This window comes from Nothobranchius furzeri, chromosome 5 (genome assembly GCF_043380555.1).
Source record: "Nothobranchius furzeri strain GRZ-AD chromosome 5, NfurGRZ-RIMD1, whole genome shotgun sequence".
Lineage (NCBI taxonomy): Eukaryota > Metazoa > Chordata > Actinopteri > Cyprinodontiformes > Nothobranchiidae > Nothobranchius > Nothobranchius furzeri.
Window position 1 is genome coordinate 75131323 of NC_091745.1, and position 27205 is coordinate 75158527.

The 27205-nt window shown below is 42.3% G+C and overlaps 1 protein-coding gene across 7 annotated transcripts in view; it reads left to right on the top strand.

Moving 5' to 3' along the window:
- The first annotated feature begins 3316 nt into the window (after positions 1–3316).
- The window catches only part of grik5 (glutamate receptor, ionotropic, kainate 5), a 147550-nt gene continuing 123661 nt past the window's right edge, over positions 3317–27205 (top strand). For 3 of the 7 annotated variants that reach the window (XM_015950299.3, XM_054741103.2, XM_054741102.2), the window contains exons 1-3: positions 3321–4231; positions 4392–4588; positions 8895–10660. The gene's annotated coding sequence lies outside the window, so the exon portion shown is untranslated. Of the gene's footprint in view, positions 4232–4391; positions 4589–8894; positions 10661–27205 lie in introns of all 7 variants that reach the window. The other 4 variants (XM_015950295.3, XM_015950296.3, XM_015950298.3 and 1 more) reach the window with 3 other exon arrangements.

Sequence of the window (27205 nt, forward strand, 5' to 3'; positions counted from 1 at the left end):
GGACTTGAGATGCTTAGAGAGCTGCGGGGCTGCAGGGTGAAGGAGAATACCTATCAAAAACTGCCTGGACGGAACAGAGAACGGGAGGACGGAGTCAGAGGTTTGTGCTTGAGGGGTTTGATGATGTGTGAGTAAAGCTGCGACATCAGTAGGGACCGCTGTCTGCTCACAGTGGGCTCACGCTGAGGCCGAGCTGCGCCTTGTTCATCTGAACGTTATTAAAAGTGCGAAGGGTGTCATCTCCATTCAGTGGTGTCGTCCACAAAAAGTGTTGGGATGCCCCGGTGAGAGGACTAATGATTTTCTGTGATGCTTGTTATATATTACGGAAGGATGTGGAAATATTCAAAACTTTCTTGATTTTAAACTTTTTGCAGTGTGATTTTCACTCTTTCTCCTGCAACAAATTTATTTCACTAACGTCAATCTAAACACAGGTGACCAGCATCCTAATGACCGGATGTGTAGAGTCTGTATTTTCAGAGAATTTACTATGAGGGATCCAAGGTAACTGACGTTTTTCTCCATCTAAATCATCTCAAACCCTCATGGAAGCGGGACCGGATTGTGTACTGTGTGGAAAAAAAACCACGGGGCGATTTTTCATATAAGGCCTCTCAAACAAGAAATCACAGGGAGAATTTCCATATAGCGCCTCTCAACAAAAACAATTTATGAGACAATTTTTTATTTAGCACCTCTCGAGAAAAAAAAATCACTAGGTGATTTTTCATGTAGCGCCTCCCAAGAAAAAACTCGCCGGGCGGTTTTTCATATAGCACCTCTCGAGAAAAAATTTATGAGACAATTTTTCATATAACGCATCCCAAGACAAAATTCACTGAGCGATTTTGCATATAGCGCCTCTCAAGAAAAAAATTACCGGGATGATTAATCATATAGCACCTCTCCAGAAAAAATTAACAGGGTAATTTTTTTATATAGCGCCTCTCGAAAAAATAAATCACAAGGCGTTTTTTCATATAGCACCTCCCAATAAAAAAATTACGGGGCAATTCACAAGAATAAAAGAAAATATTAAAAAACAATAGCGTAAGTAAAATTATGTTTCTGTGTATTATTTATTTATTTATTTAACATAAAATTACTGGGATGATTTATCATAGAAAGCCTCTCCAGAAAAAATTGATGAGACAATTGTTTATTTAGCGCCTCTCGAGAAAAAAAAATCACTAGGTGATTTTTTTATGTAGCGCCTCCCAAAAAAAAAAAAATCACCGGGCAGTTTTTTATATAGCACCTCTCGAGAAAACATTTATGAGACAATTTTTCATATAATGCATCCCGAGAAAAAAAATCACTGGGCGATTTTGCATATAGTGCCTCTCAACAAAAAATTACCGGGACGATTTATCATATAGCGCCTCTCCAGAAAAAATAAACAGAGCAATTTTTTTATATAGCGCCTCTCGAAAAAATAAATCACAAGGAAATTTTTCATATAGCACCTCCCAATAAAAAAGTTACGGGCAATTCACAAGAATAAAAGAGAATGTATAAAAAAACAATAGTGTAAGTAAAATTATATTTCTCTGTATTATTATTTATTTATTTAACAAAAAAATTACTGGGATGATTTATCATATAGCGCCTCTCCAGAAAAAATTCATCAGACAATTTTTTATTTAGCGCATCTCGAGAAAAAAATCACTAGGTGATTTTCCATGTAGCGCCTCCCCAAAAAAAAATTGCCAGGTGGTTTTTCATATAGCGCCTCTCGAGAAAACATTTATGAGACAATTTTTCATATAACGCATCCCAAGAAAAAAATCACTGGGCGATTTTGCATATAGCGCCTCTCAACAAAAACATTACCGGGATGATTTATCATATAGCGCCTCTCCAGAAAAAATTAACAGGGCAATTTTTTTATATAGCGCCTCTCGAAAAAATAAATCACAAGGCGATGTTTCATATAGCACCTCCCAATAAAAAAATTACGGGGCAATTCACAAGAATAAAATAAAATGTAAAAAAAACAATAGCGTAAGTAAAATTATGTTTCTGTGTATTATTTATTTATTTATTTATTTAACAAAAACAATTACCGGGATGATTTATCATATAGCGCCTCTCCAGAAAAAATTTATCAGACAATTGTTTTTTAGCGCCTCTCGAAAAAATAAATCACTAGGTGATTTTTCATGTAGCGCCTCCCAAAAAAATGTTTCTGTGTATTATTATTTATTTATTTATAACCTCTAGGGACCCAAAATTTCATTTGGTGTGATTTAAAAAGAAAAAAAAAACCCATATCTAACTATTACAGAATCATCATTAACGGAAACCAAATTACAAAAAATTAAATGCATTATAAACAAAATTAAATAAAAATGCAGTCAAATATCCTAAAACAGAAAGATAAAATATTTTAAAATTAAAGTCAATATCAAGTATCTATAAATAAAAACAAAAAGGTCTAAATAGAAGCATATACAATTTTTAAATGCAGGGAGCTGATGTGTGGGCACAGGTCCTAGGAGGTTAACAATGAAATGAAAGTAATGAAATGTGTAAAAAAAAGTTTTATTTGTTGCCAACACCTAAAAATAATAAAAAACAATAATTACACCTGCACTATAATATATAGACCCAGGGAAACTTGTGATTTTACAACGAAAGACCTAATAAAGCATTCTATCTTTGAATGCAGCTTGCAGGTTTAGCTGCATTTATTGGTGCAAAAAATCTTTTTTTCTTTCCACTTTATTGTGTTTGATGACATCATAAATCATCTAATAAATCACTGTGCACACAAGGGGAGGTAAATATTGTGTGATGTCATACAATCGCAATTATATATTATTATCTGTATTTATATATTTATGTTTATTTATTTGGCAGACGCTTTTATCCAAAGCGACTTACAATTTATAACCTATAGGGCATGTTGTGATCTGTGGGGGAAACCGGAGAACCTGGAGGAAACCCACGCATGCATGGGGAGAATACGCAACTCCACGCAGAAAGCCCGCAGCCGAGCTTTGAACCTGCAACCTTCGTGCTGCGAGGCAACAGTGCTAACCACTGCGCCACAATGCAGCCCAGAATATCATTTCTGATGATAAATCATGACACAGTATTAATTATTATCCAGAATTTCTCATTTTTGTCTCACAGTGTATTAAATAATATATTAATTTTTCAAAATAAAACTCTTTACAGACTTATTTTGTAAAATATCTGATTAGATTTTTACATTCCTCTATAAAAACTATTTTATTCTTTTTCTGCAACCTGATACTGAATGACCCGTGGTCTGGTGGCGGTCCCTGACCCGGTGCTTGGGCTCCCCCTTCACTATAGTAAGTATCATGTTTAGACCATGAACCTGAAGTTCCTGGGTTCAGAATGATAAAATACCATCAAAAGTACACGATTACACGTTTTTGTCTCTGATGAAATTTGTCTTTGCCTATTTGTGAATGCACATCAGAGGCATGAATGTTTGTGTGTCAGTGTGTGCCATGCATCATAAGGTAGGAGGCGAGTCATGTGGTGGTGTGATAGTGTTTGTCACCCAGAGCGAGTAACCATGTCACACTCAGTCAGGCTAGTTTATCTTGGCTAAAGCACACCCCAGAGATTTTTAACCCCCTTTTCTGCCTGTTGGGGCGAGATCATGTGAAAAAGTCTGTCTTCATGCCCAGTTTTCTGCCTTTTCCCCTTGTTTCAAATGTTTATCAGACAAAACGACAGAGAGGAGAGAGGACGAGGGATGCTGAGATTTATCTTTGAGAGTAATACCTCGGAGGGAGCGTATATGAGTGGGTGCTGGGAAGGAGAAACGAGGGAGAGAGAGAGAGAGTGGGGGTGTGCACAGAGAGAGAGAGAGCGAGAGCTGATTAGATTGGAGAGAGCCAAGGATATACTATTGACGATGGGGAGAGGCAGAGGGGAGGGGGATGCGTTTTGCCGTGGCGTGTCGCCGAATCACAGCAAAGTCCACAGGCAGCCGGGTGGATTGGACCTAAATCAACACATGGAGGCAGGAAAACTGGATGTGTGCTGCGCATGAGGAGGAAAAACAAGAGATGATGAAGAGCCTGCCTTAATGAGCTTTTATCTCTGCATCAAACACCGCTGTGAAGAATCCACGGGGAGGGAAGGAAAATAGCGGACAACACATTTCTCTGTTGTAGAAGCTGAGGAGCCGTGAGACGGAATAGAGTCAACTGTAGGACTCGCTGGGATTTTTAATTTAAGCTCAGTAAGTGTTATTAAAGGCTGTGTGTGTGTGTGTGTGTGTGTGTGCGCGCGTGCGTGCGTGTGTGTGTGCAGCAATAACCAGCTTCTGTTTTATTTCTTCTGTTTGAAACAACTAGCTCAGACTTGACTCCATGTGTGTGTTTTTGCCTTCTCCTCCTCAGTGCCGGTGTGTGTGTGTGTGTGTGAGTGAGTGAGTGAGTGAGTGAGTGAGTGAGTGAGTGAGTCAGTGTGTGTGAGCTGATAATAGCAGCTCCATTGGTATTCAGCGGAGGGAGCTCCAGGATCTCACTGCGCCTTTCCCCAGGATGGGATCACAGAGCAGGGATTGTGCTTGCCTGTGGAGAGCCCGCTGAAATGGGTGAGTGTCCGTGTCTCTCCTCCTCCTCCTCTTCCTCTTTCATCTCTCATTTTCATGTGTCTTACATCTCGCCGGCTGACTCGTCTTTTTTTTTTTTACTCATGATTAGAGTGTGTTCACTTCTGATGGGCTCCCATTCTTCTCCCTGCATCTCACCCCATCCAGCCCACCTCCCTGCCACTGCCCCACCTGTTTCCCTCCATCCATCCTCCTGCCTCCCACCCTGCGCTCCTCAACCGTGACATACACAGAACTGTCCAGTTTGATGAATTTGGATGAAATCAGAATGGCTCTCTTCATTTTCCTGCCTTCCGCATTCCCTTCTTTCCCTCTCTTCCTCCTTCTCCTCCCCTCTTCGGCTGTGTCACAACTCCCCCCCCCCCCCCCCCTGAGCCTCCATCCCCTTCAAGCTCTTCACCAGATTCTGTTTGAATTCAGCCTCACCAAATATATTGGAGTCTATCCTGACACAAGCAATCATTGGAGATGGATGTGTGTGTGTGTGTGTGTGTGTGTGTGCGTGTGCATGTGCGTGTGCATGTGTGTGTGTGTGTGTTGTGTGTGAGTGAAAGAACTGCAGTTTCTTTGCTTTCTGAAACTGTGTTTTCTAGTGTGTGTGTGTGCCTGGACAAACAAAAGGTTATGAAGTAGATCAGTGTAATTAATTGCCTCAGGCGTGACAGATGTGACACTTTGAACACACACACACACACACACACACACACACACACACACACACACACACACACACACACACACACACTGGTTTTGCACACACCTCTGTATTTGCACTTCACGCTGACATACCTTCTGCACACCAATTCACACGTCTTTTCACACCTGTGACAACATAGCAGGCAAATGTTGCCAGCGGTGGATGTGGACGCCGTGGCCAACGCTGAGCTCTGACCTCACCGAGAGCGAGCGAACCTCCTGATCCTAAATGATCCTAAGAGAATACGGTGTCAGAGGAGAGCCATGTCTGTCCACACAGTCGTATCGACCGCAGCTGATAAACTGAATACACTCAGATGCTTCCCTGCAAATGGACCATCACTTCATTGTACTCTGGAGAAAAGAAAGAGTCATTTACCTCTAATGATTTTGTACAAGAAAGAAATGACAAAAGTATGGATCAGCGGGAGAGATGCGTTCTGAAAACGGTGAGCCGTTTGGTCAGAATTCAATAAGCTGTTTATTACGTGTTCAACAGGTGCAAACTGTTGCATAGTAACAGAGATGAGACAACCTGTTGCAGAAGGTTCCACATTGTGCTGCTAATTTTAGATGTCGGTAATTATCTTTGTCTGTTTAACCAATGGTGGCAGGGTTGACTAGCAGGAATCCAGGATCCGTGAAGTTTGAAAAAGCCGTCTACCTGGATCTCAGTTTGAGGGACTGAGAAAATGCAAAATTCAACAGATGTTTGTAAAGTCTTCCTAGATCCTCCTGCAGGCATCCAACTGGAACCAGTCAGTGTTCCTGATCATTTCTGTAACACTGATGGCACCAGTGTCAGACGTCATGGCCGCTCAGGTGTTACTAGAACCACCTGTGTGTCTTTACCACCCAACTTTTACGTTTGGGTCTGACCCAAGTTAGTAAGTTTAAGTCCTCGATCAGATTTGTGCCTAGTTACACTAGTTCTAGTGAACTTTTTAAAGGATTCCTATTTATAGTTATGCTTTTACTAGATTATGAATAATAGAAAGGCTAAGAAGAACACCCAACACACAAAAACTTACCTGGTAAAAGTCTTTTTATGTCAGTAATTCATCTTAGACTGAGAGACCATTTAAAGGCTCAGACTGAATTACAAACAAAAAACATTACACGAATCTAAACTATTCAAATGTCACTGTGTGTTATGAAACAAGACCCCAATCAACTAAAATTAAGGACACTTAGCTCCCCTCACCTCTGTCAGTGCGCCCCAGGGCAGCTGTGGCTACATCGTAGATCATCCCCACCAGTGTGTGAATGTGTGTGTGAATGGGTGAATGACTGATTGTGTTGTAAAGCACCTTGGAGGGTTCCAGGACTCTAGAAGGCGCTATATCAAATACAGGCCATTTACCGTTTACCATGTTACAAAACAAAGTTAAATGTTAAAAAGTCAGTTTCATATTACAAAATAAAAGTTTCATATTCCAAAACAAAAGTATCATAATACAAAATAAAAGTTTCACATTACAAAACAAAAGCATCATATTACAAAATAAAAGTTTCATATTCCAAAACAAAAGCATCATATTACAAAATAAAAGTTTCATATTCCAAAACAAAAGTATCATAATACAAAATAAAAGTTTCATATTCCAAAACAAAAGTATCATAATACAAAATAAAAGTTTCATATTCCAAAACAAAAGTATCATAATACAAAATAAACGTATCATATTACAAAATAAAAGTTTCATATTCCAAAACAAAAGTATCATATTACAAGATAAAAGTTTCATATTCCAAAACAAAAGCATCATATTACAAAATAAAAGTTTCATATTCCAAAACAAAAGCATCATATTACAAAATAAAAGTTTCATATTCCAAAACAAAAGTATCATAATACAAAATAAAAGTTTCATATTCCAAAACAAAAGTATCATAATACAAAATAAAAGTTTCATATTCCAAAACAAAAGTATCATAATACAAAATAAACGTATCATATTACAAAATAAAAGTTTCATATTACAAAACAAAAGTTTCATATTACAAAATAAAAGTTTCAAAATACAAAACAAAAGCATCATATTACAAAATAAAAGTTTCATATTCCAAAACAAAAGCATCATATTACAAAATAAAAGTTTCATATTCCAAAACAAAAGTATCATAATACAAAATAAAAGTTTCATATTCCAAAACAAAAGTATCATATTACAAAATAAAAGTTTCATATTTCAAAACAAAAGTTTCATATTACAAAACAAAAGTATCATATTACAAAACAAAAGTTTCATATTACAAAACAAAAGTATCAATTACAAAATAAAAGTTTCATATTCCAAAACAAAAGTATCATATTACAAAATAAGTTTCATATTTCAAAACAAAAGTATCGTATTACAAAACAAAAGTTTCATATTACAAAACAAAAGTATCAATTACAAATTAAAAGCTTGATATTACAAAATGAAAGTTTTTGACAGCATTCCCCTTGTAGATTAAAAGCAAAATACAGTTTAAAAAAATCATTATTGTGAAAATAAAGGTTTTCTGGTGATGTTTTGCTTTTAAATAAAATAATTGTGATAAATTCATAATAATAATAATAATTGCTAAAATTGTTTATTCTCTTGTGTTCCTCTGAGTTTCAAGACAACTTTATTGAAATACAAATTCATTTGTCCAACAGTGACCTGAAAAGACCGACAGCCATACAGAACAAGTTATAAAACACAGACTTGTACCAGCATCACTCCAAAGTCCCAAGAGAACAGGTCCTTCATTTTTGGGTCAGCCTAACTGTCGTTTCCGCTGATCTCATGACAGCACCAAAGCTTCAAAGTACAACAATAAGACATCCTGGGACCAACGACTGTGACCTTCTGAACTCTTTATTAAGATTGTAGGTCAGAAGACATGAAGGCAGCTGCCCAAAATAGTACTTTAAATGAGAATACACCAGTGGCTCAGACAAGTCGGACCAGCAAGCAGAAAAGGTTTTTGAGTCTTGAGCCTCAACGCTCCATAGAGGACACGTGTGTGGAGCATGAAGTTCTCACCACCGTCACCGAGTTCACACCCAACAGTAGCAACAGCAATGAGTTTCTGACCCCTAAAAATACGCAGGTTTGGTGTCAAAACCGCTCACTCATGGTCACAATCAGACTAAAATAAAATAACGTTGACTGAGAGGAGGAAATCCAGGATCACATCTGCTCGAGTCTTCACCAAGTCCACCTGATGCAGTTGGTGAAACCTGCAGGATCGACGGCAGACAAGATTGAATGAAGTCAGCAGAGGTGTGGAAGTTAAATAGCATAAAGCAAAAAGAGGAGAGATGTCGGAGTGTGTGTGTGTGTGTGTGTGTGTGTGTGTGTGTGTGAAGATGAGCTTGTTAGTAAAGTGAAAGGGTCAAACATTTGGAGTGGACTGAAAAGCAAACAGGCGGCAAAGTCAGTGAAAGAGTGGCAAGGGCGTAATGGACAGCAGGACGACAGGAAGGGTGGAGTGTGACAGGCGGGAGAACGGCATAAGTGATGAGGCAGAGTGACACGACGTCACCATGCCAACCTTTCATGCACTCTCACTCTTCTACTCTTGTACTTTTTTTCCTCTCTTCTTCCTCTCTTTCCAGATCTGAAGCCTTGCAGTGATGGGCACCAAATGGGCAGCGTGGAAGCTCCAGGGCCAAGCTTTCCACACCTAACCGCCTCCACCATCTCCAGCCATCAGCTCCAGCCTTTCCAGCGAGGGCTGAGACAGATGAGTTGAGGTCGGATCCGTCTGCAGAACGCTGAGATAAGCAGAGGACAGGTCTCGGAGGAGCTCAAACCCAACAAGGCAGTCGATGCGCTGAGCTTCTTGAACTTCATCTGAAATGAAAAGGGCTGCGGTGATGCTTGAGCAGTGGCATGGAGCTTTTGGACATGCATGGATTTATCAGCTGGATATTCCCTTCGGACGTTTTGGTGCACACGCCAGAGCTGGACCCAGATTGGTGGGCAAAGGCGAGTAACTGAACCCCTCCTAGCTGAGACACAACCTTGTCAAATGTTTGTTTTTTTCTTTTTTCTATTTAAACGATCACTTTCTAAATCCTATTCTCATCTGAGATCCCCCCTTCTCTCCTTTTTCACCATCTTTCTCTCACATTGCAGAGAAATACATTATGAAGCAGCACCATTCTTCTTCATCCTCCCTCAGTGACGGCGAGAGAAGAGGGACAGACTGTCCAGAATAGATAACGAGCAGGAGACTCGGGTTGAGGAGAGGGAGAGCGAGAATAAAACACATAAAACAGAGAAACAGGTTAAAAAACGAAGACACGCGGAGAGACAGAAGAGCAGAAAGGGAAAAGCCGAGGATTGTTGGTCCTAGTGTGAATCGTCTACAGGGAAGTGAAGGCCATGGGCTGGGGAGGGTTCAGGATTTCAGCCAGAGGGGGTGCTTGAGCCGAAGGTGAAGGCTACGTCCAGTCTGCGCCTTCGTCTGGTAAACAGGCAGCTGTAACGAATGACAGACGAGCTCGGAGGCAGGAAGTTAGACGCAGACGACGGCAGGTGCACAGCCAAGGTGTCAGGCCAAAAGCCGAGCAGACAATCCAGCTTCGGCGTAGAACACATCAGGGCAACTCATTGTCATTCTACGCAGCGTTTAGAGAAAGCAGACAGGAGGAAGTAAAAAAAAAACACGACGAGTTTCACTTCTTCTGCATCCAAGTCAGAAGTGCTACGAAGCCGTCTACCGAAACACGAGATACGAGGGCGGGGAGCTGTTACTGGAGAGGAAATACAGGTTGGAGGGAGGAAGGAAGACCGAGAGGCAGACAGAGAAACGGAGAGGGAGAGAGCAGGTGTCAAAAATCCCCCCCCCCCCCTTCATCTGCTTGTCATTTACTCCTTTACGTTTTCTCGACGTGCGGCACGGGAATTGATTTTCTGATGCTGGTGTTGCTCCTCCTGTAAGCCCTCTGCAGTGCACAAGAAAAGCAGAGAAAGAGAAAAGATGGAGCCCTTTTTCATTGACTCGTTTTTCAGGTCCTGCTTTTCTTTTTCGGTCAAGATGCCATCTTGTTCTGTTTTTTAAGTGAAGGAGAGGAAGAAGAAAAACGCCCACACGATCAATTCCTCGTCCGGTTCTGCACACAGAACTGAACCTCTCCTTTTATCTGTTGGATTAGGATGTATTTTTTTCCCTCCCTGTGATTTGTTATGAACACTGGATTCCTCCACACTCCCTTTGGGTGGCCTCACCTCTAGTGACACAGTGAAAACTCCTCTGATCCCCCCTCCTATTGGCTGAGGCGCTAGAACTCTGTGGTCTCAGATTTCGGCGTCCCGGTTGACTCACTGCTCCAGCTGTAATATGGCACGGCCCTTCTGATTCCGGCTGATTCATTCTGTAAGTAAGAGGCTGTTTATCCATCTGTGCACGTATGTCTTCACATGCACGCTACAGGTCATTAACATGTATTAAGCCCATCCTGTCTGAGGCACAGAAGTGGTCTGTCTTACTGCAGCGTTGGTTTTATGTGGTTCCTTCACAGCAGATTTGCTTTCCCCTGCTTCCTCTTCCAGGCACACTCAGTGTGTGTGTGTGTGTGTGTGTGTGTGCCAAATTCAAAGATTTTGATCTCAGAGCCAAGCTTGCAACAGAGTCAGAGTGTCAGAATGAGATGTACGAGGTGTTTTTCCCACCGGGTGAGTGGGCATTTGTCAGTGCACTGGTACATACAGGTCCCAAGGTTAATTTCAACTAATTAATAGTCTTTTTTGTATCTTGGAACATGTTTATTTCTTTGATTTTGTGTCAGGATATTTGAATGTATGATGAGATATTGCTGCTGCTGCTGCTGCTGCTGGGTGTTTTATTATCCTTTCAAACATCTGATTTAATGATTTATGCGTGCGCTAAACCCAGCCTTCTCTACACCGCCGTCACACTGATTTGCCAATAGATGATGAAAAACAATCGTTCGGTATATTATTACTTACAAGAAACTCTCCCATTAAAGAAATCCAACAGGTGCCTGAACTTTGCACACGTCTGCCAAAGGATGAGATGTCAAAATGTTTGTGACATCTTGTTACCAGCGCTTGTTTTCGTTGTTACGAGGTGCTGAAGTCTCTGACATGAGTGGAATGGAAGATTTTGAAGCTGTTTTTGTCCTGCCTGAACAACTTCTCCTTTGATAATCCAGAAATCTTTTGTCTGAGTTCTCCTGGAAACATTTCTTTGACAGTGAGTCAGTGTCAAAGCAGCAGAGTTAATCCTTACAGTCGAGGTATTTTATGAGCTCAATGCTGGAAACGCAGAAGGCCGAACATCTCGTTATTTTCTTTTACGGTGACTTGTCTTGTTGGTCAAACAGGACTTCATTTCCTTCCCATCCATTTTGTGAATTGTTGCCTAAAAGAGTCTCTAGACACGTTTCTTGGCCTTGGTTTGATGTTTCACAACCCCTTGCTTCAGTTTGTGCACAATGTTTGGTTCGGGACCGTGAATATGCGTGGGTCTCATTGTGAAGACAAGGTTGGTCTTAGGCTGTGTACACATGTAGTTATGGCTATGGTTATGCACAAAACGAAACTCCAACCAAAGTGGAGATTTGAGAATTCTCCATTGTCAGCATTTGCTTGTGGGTGTGAATAATTGGGGTTTTGCATCGTCACTGTCCACAACAAAAAATACCTTAACATCACATATGTCACCTGTGTTTACACTCTCTTGGTTTTACAAGCTCAATAACTGCTCTAGAAGACCACAGGACCAAGGACCACCAAGTATCACCAAGGACCACCATGGATGACCAAGGACGACCAAAGACCACCAACGACCACCAACAATGACCAAGGACCACCAAAGAATCACCAAATGATAAATGATAAATGACCCACACTTGTATAGCGCCTCTCAGAGTAAGGACTCCAAAGCGCTTTACACTACAGTGTATCATTCATCCATTCACACACACATTCACACACTGATGGTGATGAGCTACGATGTAGCCACAGCTGCCCTGGGGCGCACTGACAGAGGTGAAAAACATTCGTTTTTCAGGCCAAGGACCACCAAGGACGACCAAAGACCACCAACGACCACCAAGGACGACCAAGGATAACCAAGGACCACCAAGGATCACAAAGGACCACCAACAATGACCAAGGACCACCAAAGACCACCAAGGATGACCAAGAACCACCAAAGAATCACCAAGGACCACCAAGGATGACCAAGAACCACCAAGGACCACCAACAATGACCAAGGACCACCAACGATCACCAAGGACCACCAAGGATGACCAAGAACCACCAAGGACCACCAACAATGACCAAGGACCACCAACGATCACCAAGAACCACCAAGGATGACCAAGGACCACCAAGGACAAGGTTAAAGACAGTTATTGCCCACCACCTAGTTAAACGAATGTTTTTCAGCCAAGACTAAAGAGATTTAGGGAATGACTGCCACCTACGGGCTTGGCAGGCCTATGAATGTGCTTTCACAATGCATTGACTTTTTTTTTTTTTTTTTACTGAAAACAAGGTAGCGTGGACCAAAGTTTTTCCCTAGATGGGCGGGGGAGGACATTCAGTTTTACAAAAACCCTCGCTACGCGTGGACATGGCCTTAGATAAAAATATAGTTACAAAATCTACAAAGGTGTCGACATATTGTGACAAGCTGTTTTGCTTTCCAAAGACACAGTGTGTTGTATTTTAGCTTCCTTTTGTCAGTAATGGCTTCAGACTTTGGTATTTTAGCTTCTTTTTGTTATTTTCTGCCTTCCCCCATCATAAGGCAGCACAGGCCTGCTGCTGGATGATATTTGTCCTTGTGCAGCACAGTGACCACCGTCAGTGCCAAGTGGATTGCCATCAAACCAAAGACTTTGCATCAGATTCCTTTCCAATCGAGTTATTCGAGTAACTTGAATCATTTGAGTCTTAGTGGACTGAAAACTGGATGAGGTCGGAAACTGAATGGAGTGGATCAGCTACTGAGAATGACTTTGATTCCCTGACTAGTTCTTTGTTGCCTCCATTTCACATCCAATGCCCCGAGCATTACACTCTGTCTGCATATCCTTTCCAACCCCTTTTATCCCCAAATGAGTTGCTTGGATGAAGCTCTTCTCCGAGCCCCAGTCCCTTCAATGTCCTGCGTATTAGTACGCTCATCTATTTCCATGGGCACATTCACATTTTAACACACTTGTACAGTCACCAGGCCTTGCATCATTTGACGCTCAATCAAGATCGTACCTTCAAACAGACCAATGAACTGTGAAAAACGCCATCATACCAGCTCCCAACTCAGAGCGTTTCAAGGAAAAGAGATTTGAAAGGGTATATAAAAAAACTGAAATGGGAGTAAAAATCATTCTGGAAATAGAAGCAGAACGAGAGACGAGGCAGAGTGTGAGGTGAGAGCAACAGAGAGGAGGATGCGGGGAGGGGGGGAGGGGGTGAGAAACAGCGAGGAAAATGGGAGAGCATGGCTCTAGAGAGGCTGCAAGGCAGGAAAAGACCTCTGCTCCATGGGAGCACTCTGATGGATTTAGAGAGGCCCCGCTTTGTTCACAGTGTTGGTCAGCCTCTCAGAATTAAGCTTACTAAATAATACGATTACTGCAGCTGCACACTGATAACACGCTGCCGCCGATCCCCTTTGTCACTGTCAGGGAGCGCGGAGAAGAGAGAAGGAGTGGCGTACGATGGCATCAAAGGCATGACAGTACGAACTACATCACACTGTCACAAGGGCTGGAGCTTCACAACGCGGCCTCTCCAAATGCCTGCTGGGAGAAAGTGGAAAGAGTTGCTTTGACTTTTTGTTCAAGTGGCCTTCCACAAAAGGATGCGGAGGGGATCGAGAGCACGTTGTGTCCTCAAATAAATGGATGTGTGGTCATGCAATAACAGTTTTCTCTCAAATTCATAATTAAGTTGTGGATTCAATCAGCTGGTTGCAGATGTGTAAACAGAAACCACAGCTCCCGTAGCGGGACGTGCGGCCCTTATCTCGACGCGTTACCCTGCATCCTCGACGTGGGCGATTTGTTTCATGTTTCTTTGCTCGACAGCTTCGACACGGATTCCTGCCGAGTTGACCTTGCAGTTTGAAGTGTAATAAAAGCGGAATCCCCACGCCATGTTGCACGTCGATACGTGTTCCTGTGGTGGCTGATAAACGGCCCTCCATCCCTTGGGAGAACCGCAGGAACCATCAGTCCAGTACGTCTCAGAGGAGGTGGAGTACAGCTGTGTGAAACCAAGGAGCTAATATCAAGGCTGACCTAGACCCCCCCCCCCCCCCCCCAAGATATGAAGTATTTCCACTCTCCTCTCAGCAGGAGCAACCATTTGCCTGCAGAGCTAAAGATTAGCTTGGAGCTGCAACTGAAAAGACACATTTAGCGCGTGATGGTGTGTCATAAGAGTAACAAATCACACTTCAGAGCTGAGGGCACACAATGAAACCAATGAGTGATGACACGCATCACAGACGTGGCACATTCGTCTTCTGCTGGAGCTTTCAGGCTCGTGTCATGTGCACGTTCCTCAGTGACATCATCTGACCTTTGACCTCAAGCTGCGCACAACTCGTCCTCGGGGTGACAAATGAGCCACTCGGAGGAACCAGTGCAGCTTCGGCCAGAAAGGATTCATGTTAGATGGTGTGTTGCCGGCCGACGTGGAACGAAACGCGACGCCGCGACGATACGCTGAACTACGAACCGCGTGTTTTTATGTGGTGCTGTTCTCCATCCTGTAGCAGAAAAACACATGGTTTATAAAATGATTTAGTTTAGTTTATAAAACTGTCCCAGTTTGCTTTTCAGGCGTTCCCGTTTTTATTTCCCAACTCCGTTTTTGATTGTGTTTGAGATTTTCTCCTGATTTTATTTAGGCAAGAACAATTTCCGACTCTTTGCAGCATCAGTCGTTTAACAGCTCTCTGTTCGGAGCAGCTGTTCGCTCTTCAGCCGTGCTGTAACATAACAGGAAGTGCTTCGTGTAAAAAGCCCTTTTTGATGGTGTTTAGCAGGAGTAGATAATTATTATGTTATCAACACTGAATCTATCATTTTCTCATCAACTCAGAACTGTGATTGGCTCCTGCTATTACACCCCGGGATGCCTCTCGCGTTGCAGTTGAACCCTAAAGAGTCTCAGGCAGCCCCGGCTTCAAAGCGAGTCGAGGCTAATTTGGGACATGAGATCTCATCAAACGCTGAGCAGCACTTCAGTTTCCCTTGCTGTCAGTCTTGACGCTTGACCATGGCAGCTCGTTCGAAACCTCGTGCTCCTCGTTGGCTAATGGAGCACAAAAAATAGCCCTTGTTGCCAAGTCCAGTCCTTCTCGCTTCACCCCAGCTGGCCCTGGGGGGGGGGGGGGGGGGGGGGGGAGATTGAGTGCATGCACAAGGATGTGTGTGTGTGTGTGTGTGTGTGTGTGTGTGTGTGAGTATATGTGCTTGTGTGCAGATGAGGACAGGGACCAGAAATGGACATTAGGACACACACATGCCCTTTCCATAATGTGCTCCCCCGGCTGGGCTGTTTGGCTGGCCGTAAAGCGAATGCTGCTAATGGCCTCTCAGTTAATGGAGTCATTAAGACTGGATTGCAGGAAGATAAAGGGAACATGTGCAACGTGTGCAATGTGGAATAGAAGTGTTATCATTTGTATATGTGCATGTTTCCGTAACGCTCTCCTGAAATCATATTTATTTATTGCTTTGCTTGTTTTGCTCAAAGCTGACGGTGGCCGTTGCCCAGTGTTAGCATTAGTGGGAAAGGTCAGTCTTATGTCAGCGTAATTGTAATACGGTCGGAGGCTCAGGTGATCCATCTTGACCCGCTCTGTCCCAATCAGCCAGCCGGCCGAGGCTCGGAGAGTGCAGCAATACTGTTCCGGGGTGAGATTGCTGCGGCCGCGTGTGAATGTTGGAGTGACAAATGCCAACAGGCCTGATCCGAGGTCATTTCAGGACCTGCTTCCTGAGAGAATATGGTGAAGAGGGGGAGAAAGAAAGGCATTCTGGGTAGCCTTGTGTTTTTTTCATGGTGGCATAACTGCTCATTGCATCCATGTCAGTTTGTTGATGCTTACCAGGGGTTAGCTTATGTCCCCGGGCCCGTTGTGTGTGAAGATCCAGTTGTGTTTTGCTGAACTTGCCTCAGTTATTCATTCTTTTCTGTCAATAAACTGCTAACTGTGAACTTTAGTGTACAGGAAGAATTATCTCTGAATTACTTTAGCCTCATAGTGAGGGGTAAGGCAGTTAGTCATTATCGGCTGACTACAGTGCATCTAAACAGAAGTTTTATTTTTTCATCCTGTAGGTTTTAGAAATATTCCACACGCTTTGCATTGTGGGTAATATTCATATTATTATTCAGTGCACCAGTAAGAATTCAACTTTCAATCTGGAAAACTGAGTCTTAGGAGCAGGTGTCTCACAGCAATCGCTGACCAGAGTTACTCTGAGGAGGCCTGAGGGAGCTCTGCTGCAGAATCAGATTATTCTGAGGGATCAGAGATTCTATGGATCACACTGTAGATAGTTGCAAATGGTTGTTGTTTGGTTATATTTGTTTGTGTGTTTCCTGGAACTTGTATGGCTGCATCAGAAAGGCTTAACTCCGCCCACCCAGTTACATTCGTGCTCGACTGCTTTTCCTGGCAACAAAGGGTTCAGACATCAGCGATGCCCACCTGGGTGTGAATGGGTTAGGGTGTGTTTGCATCTACAGGTGTTACGGCCGCTGCCGTTTTGGAGCCCCAGTGTGCTGAATTTCCATTTTATTGACCAACGGCGCAGCGGCAGCGCAGCACCATGGACAGCTACTCCTTGGGAAGCTGTCCGTACCTTCAGGACCATGGACAGCGCCAGAGTAGCAGTCACGCCAGCTGGGACTTTGCGCCTCATCAGCTGGCTCTTCAAAAGCGGCCAGCTGGAGATCATCAGGGGAGAGAAATGTTCGGTGGTTGCAGCAGCAACGTGTGGTTCTCTCCCCTTGGTGGTTACCTTGTCTGATGGTTTTGTGGTTTTTAACCAGCTTGTTGGTTTGCTTCTTGTGAAGAAGTAACTTTAGGACTTTGTGTGTTTTAGGGATAATTTTGAGTTAACCGGTAATGTTTGGTTTGGTGAGTCCTCTGGACCATTTTTGGTAATTTACCGGGTGGGGTATTCCCCTTTTGAGGTCTTCTTTGTTTCCTGAGCCATTTTTGGTATTCGGACAACTTCAGTTCAGTTAGTAATTTTTGTTTGGTTTGTCTTAGAGGCAAACCTTTTGTTTAACTACTTGGTGGGATTTTTGCCCCTTCTTGAGTTCAAAGCCTTTTAAATAAAGGAGAATTATGTTGGGATTTATAGAGTGGTTGGTCCTCTGGACATTTTCAGTTTATTAATTAATTTTAACTTAGTTAATTTCTTGGTAAGGGTTTTTTTTGGCGCCTTCTTTTGGTTTTTCTTTTCCTTTTTAATAAAACCTTTGAAAAGACTAGGACACTTTGAGTTTGGTTTTGCTTGGTCAAGCCTTTTTTCTCCCCAATAAGGGTCACTTTTCGTTATACTGGTCCATCTTATGTTTATTCCCCTCTCTTTCCTAGCTGAGCCCACAGAGGGGTGTAACAACAGGTATGAAATCATTCAGCCCTCCACACAAACACGCGTCATGCTTTAACAAACCCAGACATGCAAAATGATTTTCTGCATTTTAATCTCAAATAGTAACGTTTGCAAGTTGGCTAATAAAAGTTAAAGCATGAAAACTGATTTTATCAGTTATAATAGAACTTTTCCTCTTTTAAAACTCATCCTAAAATTCTTTCACTGATCAAGCATTTATATGTTTCACATCATTACAGAATTAATAAATAGTGACTTTATCTTGTTTTTAGTCTCATCCTCATTAGAGAACAAATGGAGCCGTTTCTGCTTCTGAAACCTTTAAATCTGCTAAATGTCTTTAATTATAAAACTCTTCACTGCAGCTATGAGACACCATGTTCATGATTTAGGTTTATGTTAAACATCAAAACATCAATCTTGGCTTATTTATTATAAATGAATTAGGTGGTCTGCTTAGAAAAATGAAGTAAGGAAATCAAAAAGCTGATTATAAAAAAACTAATCACCTGATCAGATAAGCATCCCTGTGATGAATTGATGCAAAGTTTACGTAGTTATGCAAGCAGAAGTAAAATAAAAAGATTTAAAATATAGAATTTGTTAACGCTTTATTGTCCCATTAAGATAAAAAACAACAATAAACTGTTTTCTTTACATTTTGTCATTCAGTTGAGGAAATAGTAATATAAATGCATCTTTTTATTCAAGCAACCTCTTAGATTTCCCATTTTATCGGTTTTAATGCATTATTTAATAAGAAATGGGGACTAAAATGAGCTGTAACAACATGGCTGACCAGAGTGTTAGCATTAAGGACTAAACTGTAGGCCAGTTTCTGCTCTTTAAACTTCCAGGTAGTTTTACCAAACCTTCATGTAATGCGTTGGTCTCCATTTCAACGAACCGACCCAAAAGGACCATTTCAGGGACCAACCGAGTGCCTGACCTGAGATAGGTAGTCGGATACGACCTGGTAAAGCCACCAGCTCATGCTGATTAAATGGCTAGGAAGGTTTTTGGAGGGGAAGTGCAAATTTGAGCATTCTACCCCAATACTGGTCTCCCCATTTTTGCTTCTCATTAAAATTGTCAGGTTTTAAACATTAATCTTGTCCAGCTGAACACTAAACTTTGAGGTTTTTCCAGCGTTAGTTAGAACCGGACTTTGGCGCAGTGATTTCCTGCTTATTAACAAGAAAATGATCAACTTCTCCTCTAAAATACAAGCCTAGAGCCAAATTTAATCACAGCATCTTACTGTGTGTTCTTATCTCTAAAACAACTACGTTTTGGGTTTTCTGGGCCTGTAATCAGCTGTGTCAGTCAGACATATTAACATGCAAGTCGGATCCAGTTCAGCCGCCTCGGTCCAAATGGTGAGTTGCCAGCTGATTATGGGCCGCTGCCTGATTTCTAAACTGCTGCATATTTAATAGACTCAATGAAACATAATACTCCAAATGGACTTGCATCATCTCATCATAACAGATAAAAAACCACAACAGATGTTATTAATTATCATTAAGCACTGTGATTTGATGGGATTTCTGCAAATGGGAGGAAAAGGCGCTCTCTCAGCTGAGTCAAAACCTTGGCTTCTATGTTGACACCCTGCTGCACAGAAGCATCATTAAATAGGGTGTCATCTGCATCGTCGCCTCCCTGAAGCATAACTTTCATATCAGCATGGCAGCCTGTGAATAATGTAAACGCAAACAGTCGAAGAAGGAAGTGGTGATTACTAGTTTGTCTTTCGTGAAATATTAAATGCTTTCCGAGAGAGAAAACTCTTAAAAGCATTGCTGTACTTCCCCTGGTGTTTTCATGTGCTTGTTTATTTTAGCTAAGGAGGGGTAGCAGATAGCCTAAGAGGGTCATTTTATAAAAGAAATGCCAGTTTGTCTTGTTTTAGTCATCGACATATATACTGTACAATTCGTGTCCATCGGCTCCAATTATAAGTTTTTGCGCCAAAAATGGGAGGTGGCCACCACCGCCGTTTTGACCGTGTCGCAGGTTCCGTCAAGCCCAGACAATTCCAAAAAAGGTAAAAGAGGTGGAGCTGTAAGACTGGGATCAAATGACGACACCCGTCGAACAGAAGCGATGTAGCTACAAGCTAACCCAACGATAACGCGGAGGTGGGAGCTAAGCTAACGAAGGTAGCAACCTAGCTACAACCGGAGTTAACTGTGCACAACACCGGAGCTTCTGAGTCAGAGATACGCCGGGCTGACCGCGGGGTAAAACCAGGTGGAACACAGAGGTCTCCCGAGAGCTCCACTAGCTGGCAGCCGCACAGCAGACAGGCGCCGCTGCGATCAGAGATGTGCCGAGCTGCCGCTGAGGGGAGGGGACCATACCGATAGTCGGAACCCAGCTCCACCAACATGTTATATTCAACCCATTTTCTAAAGTGCAGCATTATGTTAAATGCACTGGGTTTTACCCTATTACATTTAAATTTCATGGTTAAACAGCACATGTTAAAATCTAAGCTCAGCTAGTGCAAGAGCGGCAGTGACCTAAAATACAGCAATATAATTTTACTTACAGGAAAAAATGAAGTGGCAACTTCTTGGATGCTCTCTTGGTGCAATTAATACCACAGCAAGTCATTTGTCCAACAATTGCACAAATAATATCCAAAAAGAACGCACAAACGCTACAACTAATGGTCTAAGTTGAGAGACTGAAAATGGCGGAACAGTTTTCAGGCGAGGCCGAGGCTCTACTGAGGCCTTTCCACACGGAGCTAGCTCTGTGGTCACGTGGGTCTGATGCTCATTAATTATTCAGAATTTTAGGCTTTTATTACACTTAAACAGAAGAGTGACAAAGAAATTCACCCCCCTCAGAGTTGTCATGAGTGTAAACTAGATCATTTAAACCTAAAACATGTTTTGGAACCAGGCTGTAAACATGTTTATTTTTACTGTGAAATTGGTATTTTTAACATAGGAGTCAACAAGGATTTGCTCGCTTCTGACACCAGCCCCTAGTGGATGAGGGTGGAACTGTAAATTTAGTCACTTCCTGTTTTGCATTATATCCAGACCCGAATTGTGGGGGCTTGGTTTTAGTGCAAGAATTTAAAGGTGGGGTTAACTGAAGAACAGTGAATGCTTGTGCATTTAATAGTCACGCTGCTGAATGGGAAAATGAACTTCCTACATTAGCCGCCAAAAACATTGACGGGAAATGACAGAGTCAGAAAAAGGCAGACAGATCTACCCCGGCAAACATTGTCACGATGGCAACGTGGTGTCCACGGCCAAAGACGGTCGCACGTCTTAAATTTGTTAAAACATATGTAACAGAAAATTCCCTAAAGTCCATTCAGATATATTTGTACATGTCAACAGTTCCATATATAATTGTTATTTTGACAACTAGCTGCATCTAGTTCAACACAGAGCATGTTGTGAATCCGTTGTAAGTTTAGATCCACTGGGCAACGATCTGCACATGTCAGAGAGATAGCTCTACTGGTAAGGCCTCTGCTTTATATGCTGAGGATCTGGGTTCAAATCCAGGCCGGGATTTACAAGATTCCATCTCAGATGGCATGTGGAAGTGTTATCTTTATTCCAGTGATGATATTTTTTTACAATAACGATATATTTTTACATTAATACAGTAATATAAAGCCTGCATTTTAATGATGAACTGTCCAAATGAGACGCGCTGAAAGTCATTTATGTCACGGCCTGAAAAGATGTCGTCAACCATGACAGAACGTGTCGGTTTCACGCTGTTTTAACGGTCATTAAACATCCGAATGTTTGCTGGGATGCCACTATAAAGTCAGCATTCATAGATTCATCCATCTTGGCCAAAAGCAGAAGATGGTGTTGACTTAACAGCCAGGGAAGCAGGGGTGCCCCCATGGGGTGGCCAGGGGTGGCCATGGTCACTCCTAAAAATTACCCCCCCCCCCCCCCAGGAAAAGCCAGTGTTAATAAATCATATTAATGTTCACTCAAACCCTAAATTGATCTTGTTTATTTGAGACATTATTGTAAATAAAAATAAGAATAAAATAATTAATGAGCAAAGAAATGATCAGATAAAAAAAATGCATATGTGTCTGCTGCTCACCATTTAAAAAAAGTTTTATCTCCATAGTTTTTAGTGAAAACAGCAACAGGTTAAATAAACCAAAAAAAAAAAAAAAGAAAAATTAAATTAGAAAAAACATTTTAAATAACTGAAATGTATTTTTCTGAAATGTTTGTGTTTGTAAAATTTAAGTTAAATGTTTTGGATACGTACAGTTTTTTAAAATTAATAACTAATAAAGGAGCATTTCAATACATCGCCACAGGCTAAACTCTCCCAGAGTTACCACAGGGACCAGTTTGGTGTGCCCCTGCAGGGAAAGCAGATCGTGTCTTAGCTTGTAGAAGCTAACATTAGCATTAGCATCTCCACAACATGGCGAACACGGTCAGATTTGTATTATTTGAGATAAAACATCAGCGTTGCATTTTTTTTTACCCAGGAAAGAAGAGTGAACAAAGGTAGCGGAAGAGTTGCATTTCTGTTAACCAATCAGAGGCGAGATGTTTGCTCATCAGGAATATTAATGAATAAGACTCCAAATCCTACTGTTTCCTGTGGCGCCCCACTCCTCCTGCTAACTTCTACATCCTGAAGCAGGAGCTTCATTCATACTGCCTCTTACCTTTTCAGTATCAACAACAACAACAATATAAATAATTTTATAATTTTTGATGGGTTGGGGTTAGGGCCATTTGATTTTTCCGACTTACATCTGTTCATCACATGTATCCGAGCTGCTCTACCTGTATGGATTTTGTTCCTCTCAGCTGGCGATGAGAGATTATGTGTGGGTGGCGCCTTCTGCCAATGTCATAGTTAGCGTTTGCGTTTAGTTGATGTCAGAATCGATTTATTTCAAACAAGAAGCCCCGTGGTCATGCTGAGAGGCACAAAGTATTTCAGTCTGCTCATGAGGCCCTCTTTGATCCAGAGTAAAACAGGCTGAGAGTGCACAAACCCGACTGATCCACACAGGCAGTACCGGCCTATTAGCACCTTCAGTCAGCCTCAGATCAGCTATTGGCAGGTCAGGAGGAGAAAATTGTTGAAGAAAGTCAGCAGGAGAACTGGAGACGCCGCATAATGTGTTTTCATTTAAAAGATGCTCGGTTCAAGCTGCTAAGCTTTGGGCATTAATTATAAAGCCAGGTATTACTGATAGATTGTAGATATTAAATACCAGGTGCTGCACTCACTTTGATTCATGATGATCCCAACCTGCTATAACTTATAGTTCTGGTCTTAAGGGAGCTGTCATGTTACGGCCAAACTCGTTAATTCTGCAGGGATTTACACGTTCTCATGTTGAGACGTGTTTCTGGACAGTTGGAAGATGCTGGTTTGCTCATCTTTCTGTCCTCCACACACTCTTGAGGGAGATGTCCCTGTAGCTGCCAAAGGAGCCGTTGTGCTCACCGGTTAGTCACTAACAATGTACCATAGGTGTCTCTGAGCTGAGCTGAGTGGTGACTCTGAAAACCTCTGGAAACAACTCCGAGACAGTTAGTCCAGAGTAAAGACTTAAAAAAGAGATGTCAGCAGCAGAATCAGTAATGTCTATTTTTTTAAAAGGAACAGAACCCCAACCCTAACTAAAATCACTCATGCTTGTAGCTCGCCGTGATCTATGTGGAATTAGATTTTAGCGTCTTTGATTTAAATAGAGAACAGAGGATGGTACACGCTGAACTGGGCATGCAGATTGATGCATGAACCAGTTGAGTTATGACAAAAGGTCCCCCCCCCCCCCCCCCCCCCCCCCGTGTCCTCTAAAGCAATCAGAATTGATGCCGAAAACAAGCCCTACAGGTGGAGCATTATAGATTCAGCTATAATGCCCCGCCTGTTCAAAAAACGTTATTAGAGTTGTCGACCTTTTAGTTTCATCCAGCTGCATTACTTGGTTCTTTTTTTAACACAGCAAAAGAGTTGTTTTAGCTTTTTTCGATGACCCTTCGGCTAACGTTGTAGCCTTCCTCAGAGCTATATATAATGGACTGGGACACACAACTATGTATAGAGACGATGGGGTCATTGGATCATGCATGGGACGGTGTCATCAGCGAGGAGGGCGCGGGCAACCCGCCTGCTGATAAATGGGGAAGGAAGTGACGCCGCCAGCGGCAACAAAGCTCTGAGGAAGGCTACAATGTTAGCCGAAACATTAGCTAACAAAGAGAGAGAGAGAGAGAGAGAGAGAGAGAGAGAGAGAGAGAGAGAGAGAGAGAGAGAGAGAGAGAGAGACAGAGAGAGAGAGAGAGAGAGAGAGAGAGAGAGAGAGAGAGAGAGAGAGAGAGAGAGAGAGAGAGAGAGAGAGAGAGAGAATTTTTGCTGAAAAGCACACGGTGATAATTCATGGTGCATTTAGTGCCAACCACAGCCCTAGACGCCCGAGTCCATGCGTGTGAGAGCACCGGTGTGTGTACACATGCTTGTGGATGTGAGGTTTCTCTACAGCAGCATCCAATAGTGAGTGTGAGGGGCCACAGACCTGTCCCCAAAGACCCACAGAAGATGGAGGAGGTCCAAGTTATGTGAAAGTTTAAAGCAAGAAGAAAAAACACATCAGCACAAACGAATCATCAGATGTGTAAAAGCCAGGTTGTTATCACAGCAAACAACAACCTGTCCTCGTGGGAAATAAAGCTATTTTTCTGCATTCAGTTGAGAGGTTTGTCCTAAAAGTGTCAGTTTGCATCAATCACTCAACGCTAACAACGCTTATTATCACCATTTTGAACGACTCTCTGTTCAAGTTCATTGAGTGAAAAACAGCCCTGTGAAGCTCAATGGGGCTGTTGCTTACGCCAATCAAAAAGAGTTCATTTGAATGCGTTTGAGCACATCCTCTGTCATCTATGTATTAAAAAAATAATCAGTAAAATGAAGATTAATGTGTGGAAATGGGATTTTGCAGTTTTGATCTTATTGTTTTCTTTTGATGTCCATTCAAGTGTCCAATTAGTGACAATCCATTGTGATTTCCTTTTACCTGATAGTGTCAGATTTGTGCCAACCTGAGAAGTGAGCTGAAGTCACACAGCCTTTAGTCTCCATGTTTGTCCGTCTCAGGAATATAAGCTCGCCTCCCGATATCACAATTTTCCAATTTCTCCATCTTATCCGAAATGGGACGTAATCAGCAGTTGGCCGGTGGCACTTGCTGATGGTATTATGTCTACAGTAATAACAATGTTGTCTCAGAGGGGGATAACCTGCCTTATTGCTCTTTGGATTTACATACAGCAGGTAACCATTCAGACTGCGGGCTATCTATGACTGATGGTGTGTGTCAGCTTTGCACATGCTGCCTTTGTTTTCATTTGGCAATCCGGCCTGTCGGGGCATGCTGCTGCAGAAATCAATGCACCATTTGGATGATTGTAATGAGTGTGCGTGTGTGCATGCAATTTCTCTAAATGCTTACCTGTGGGTCATCATCTTTTCTGCCTTCATACATCCGTCAGTATGTTAGTACAGAACAGAGAAAACACCAGGATGTTTTCTAAGGACGCCACTTTACAACAGCAACCTGAATTGCTCTTTCTCAGCAGCTTTGCTATTAAAACACTTGTTGTACAACAATCTGTTTAAAACAGAAAAGCCAAATTCAAACATATGCTAATGAAAGGAAGTGTAATTGTGCAACCGTATCCTGCAAGGCTTGACTGGTGAGGGGATGCTCTAAGGCTGAGGGTGAGGAGGTGTGAGAGAGGAGTTAGGAAGCGATAGCTCAGCAGAAAGATATAAAGTCCACCATGGTGAGATAATCTGCCAGGATTAAGGCGACTGGTTCTCACCGTGGCCTCGCAGATGAGGGTGAAGCTCTGTCGAACTCACCTTTCAGGCTGCCAGAGGCTGAAGCCACAATAGGGGGCAACTCAAATACATCAATTAGCCACCGTGAGGGTTTTTTCTAAGCAAGCAGGAGGTGGTTTACACTCTCTTATCGTAGCTGTTCACCAAACTTCTTTAAACTCAGGTCACTGCTTTCTCACAGGAACACAGAAGTGAGTGGGTAGACGATGTAAGGGGAGCAGTTTGGACCGAAGCGTCAGAGAAAACGGGAAACGTGTGCTGAGAGAGAACAATCGACAGGAATCACACAAACAGGCGAGCAGCTCAGAGCAGCTTTTGTTTTTGCTCTCATCAGAAGCCAAAACCTGGGAGCATGCATGCGCGCCGGTGAGCTCGCATATGTCTGCGCGCGTCGGTATATTTGAACGTGTGGGTTCGGCAGCTGCCGTGCTGCTGTGTGTGTTTGCGTGGAGGCTTTACGGTAAATGAAGCTCAAGTCCTGGCAGGGAGACAGGTGCGGCGGGCTGGGCCGGAGGAGAGCTACTGTAACTTGGGAAGGGAGAGCAAAGGGAAGACAGCAACTCTCCTGAAAGTGCCAACCGGACAATCTTTTGAAGTGGCCCATATTGGCATACCATGAATGAACATGAGCAGGGTCTGCCTTCGAGCAAAGCGAGGGCTGAAGGTGTGTTGCTCATTAGAGAGCGAGAGACCATGCTGATTAAAGACCTGTGACTATGATCTTTTACTGCACGGGAAAGCCCTGCATGCTCATCCACTATCATTTTACCACCTTGTAGTGGAAATCATCCTCGAAGGAATGGAAACTGATTACAAAGAAAGAAACCATTATTTGCTTTCTGGTAACACAGAGTGTAGAGAAAAACGTGTACCTAGGGATGGGTACCTTTGACATTTGAATCGATTCTGTACTAATTCCCGGTACCTAGGAATCGATACCGGTACTTAACGGTACCAATTTTTGATACTTTTGAGTGTTTAATATTTTAATTCTCTTTTATAATTAAATATATATTTTTCTCAATATATAACCATATTTGATAAATATCACGATAAATAACATACAACTGTTTGTATTTTAACATCATCCTTGTAGTTTTATAAGCTGATAATTAAACTGAAGCAAACATCTTTACTGTGAACTAAATTTACTGTGTATCTTCATTCCTTTTGCCGTCCTTTTTCATTTGATTTTTCCTACTGGGAAGTTAGAATTTCCAAGGAGAAAGTGAATGCACCATTAGCTGGAAACAACGGTGCCAATGGAAGCTAACATATCAAGCTAACGTTATCTTAAACAGTTAATTTAGCTGCTGGAGCAGATTAAAACGATGATGCCTCACACTTAGATCGTTGTCGCTGGTTTCATCTTCACCCAATCACCCGTCGCATTTAGTAAAGTGAAGCCAAACTT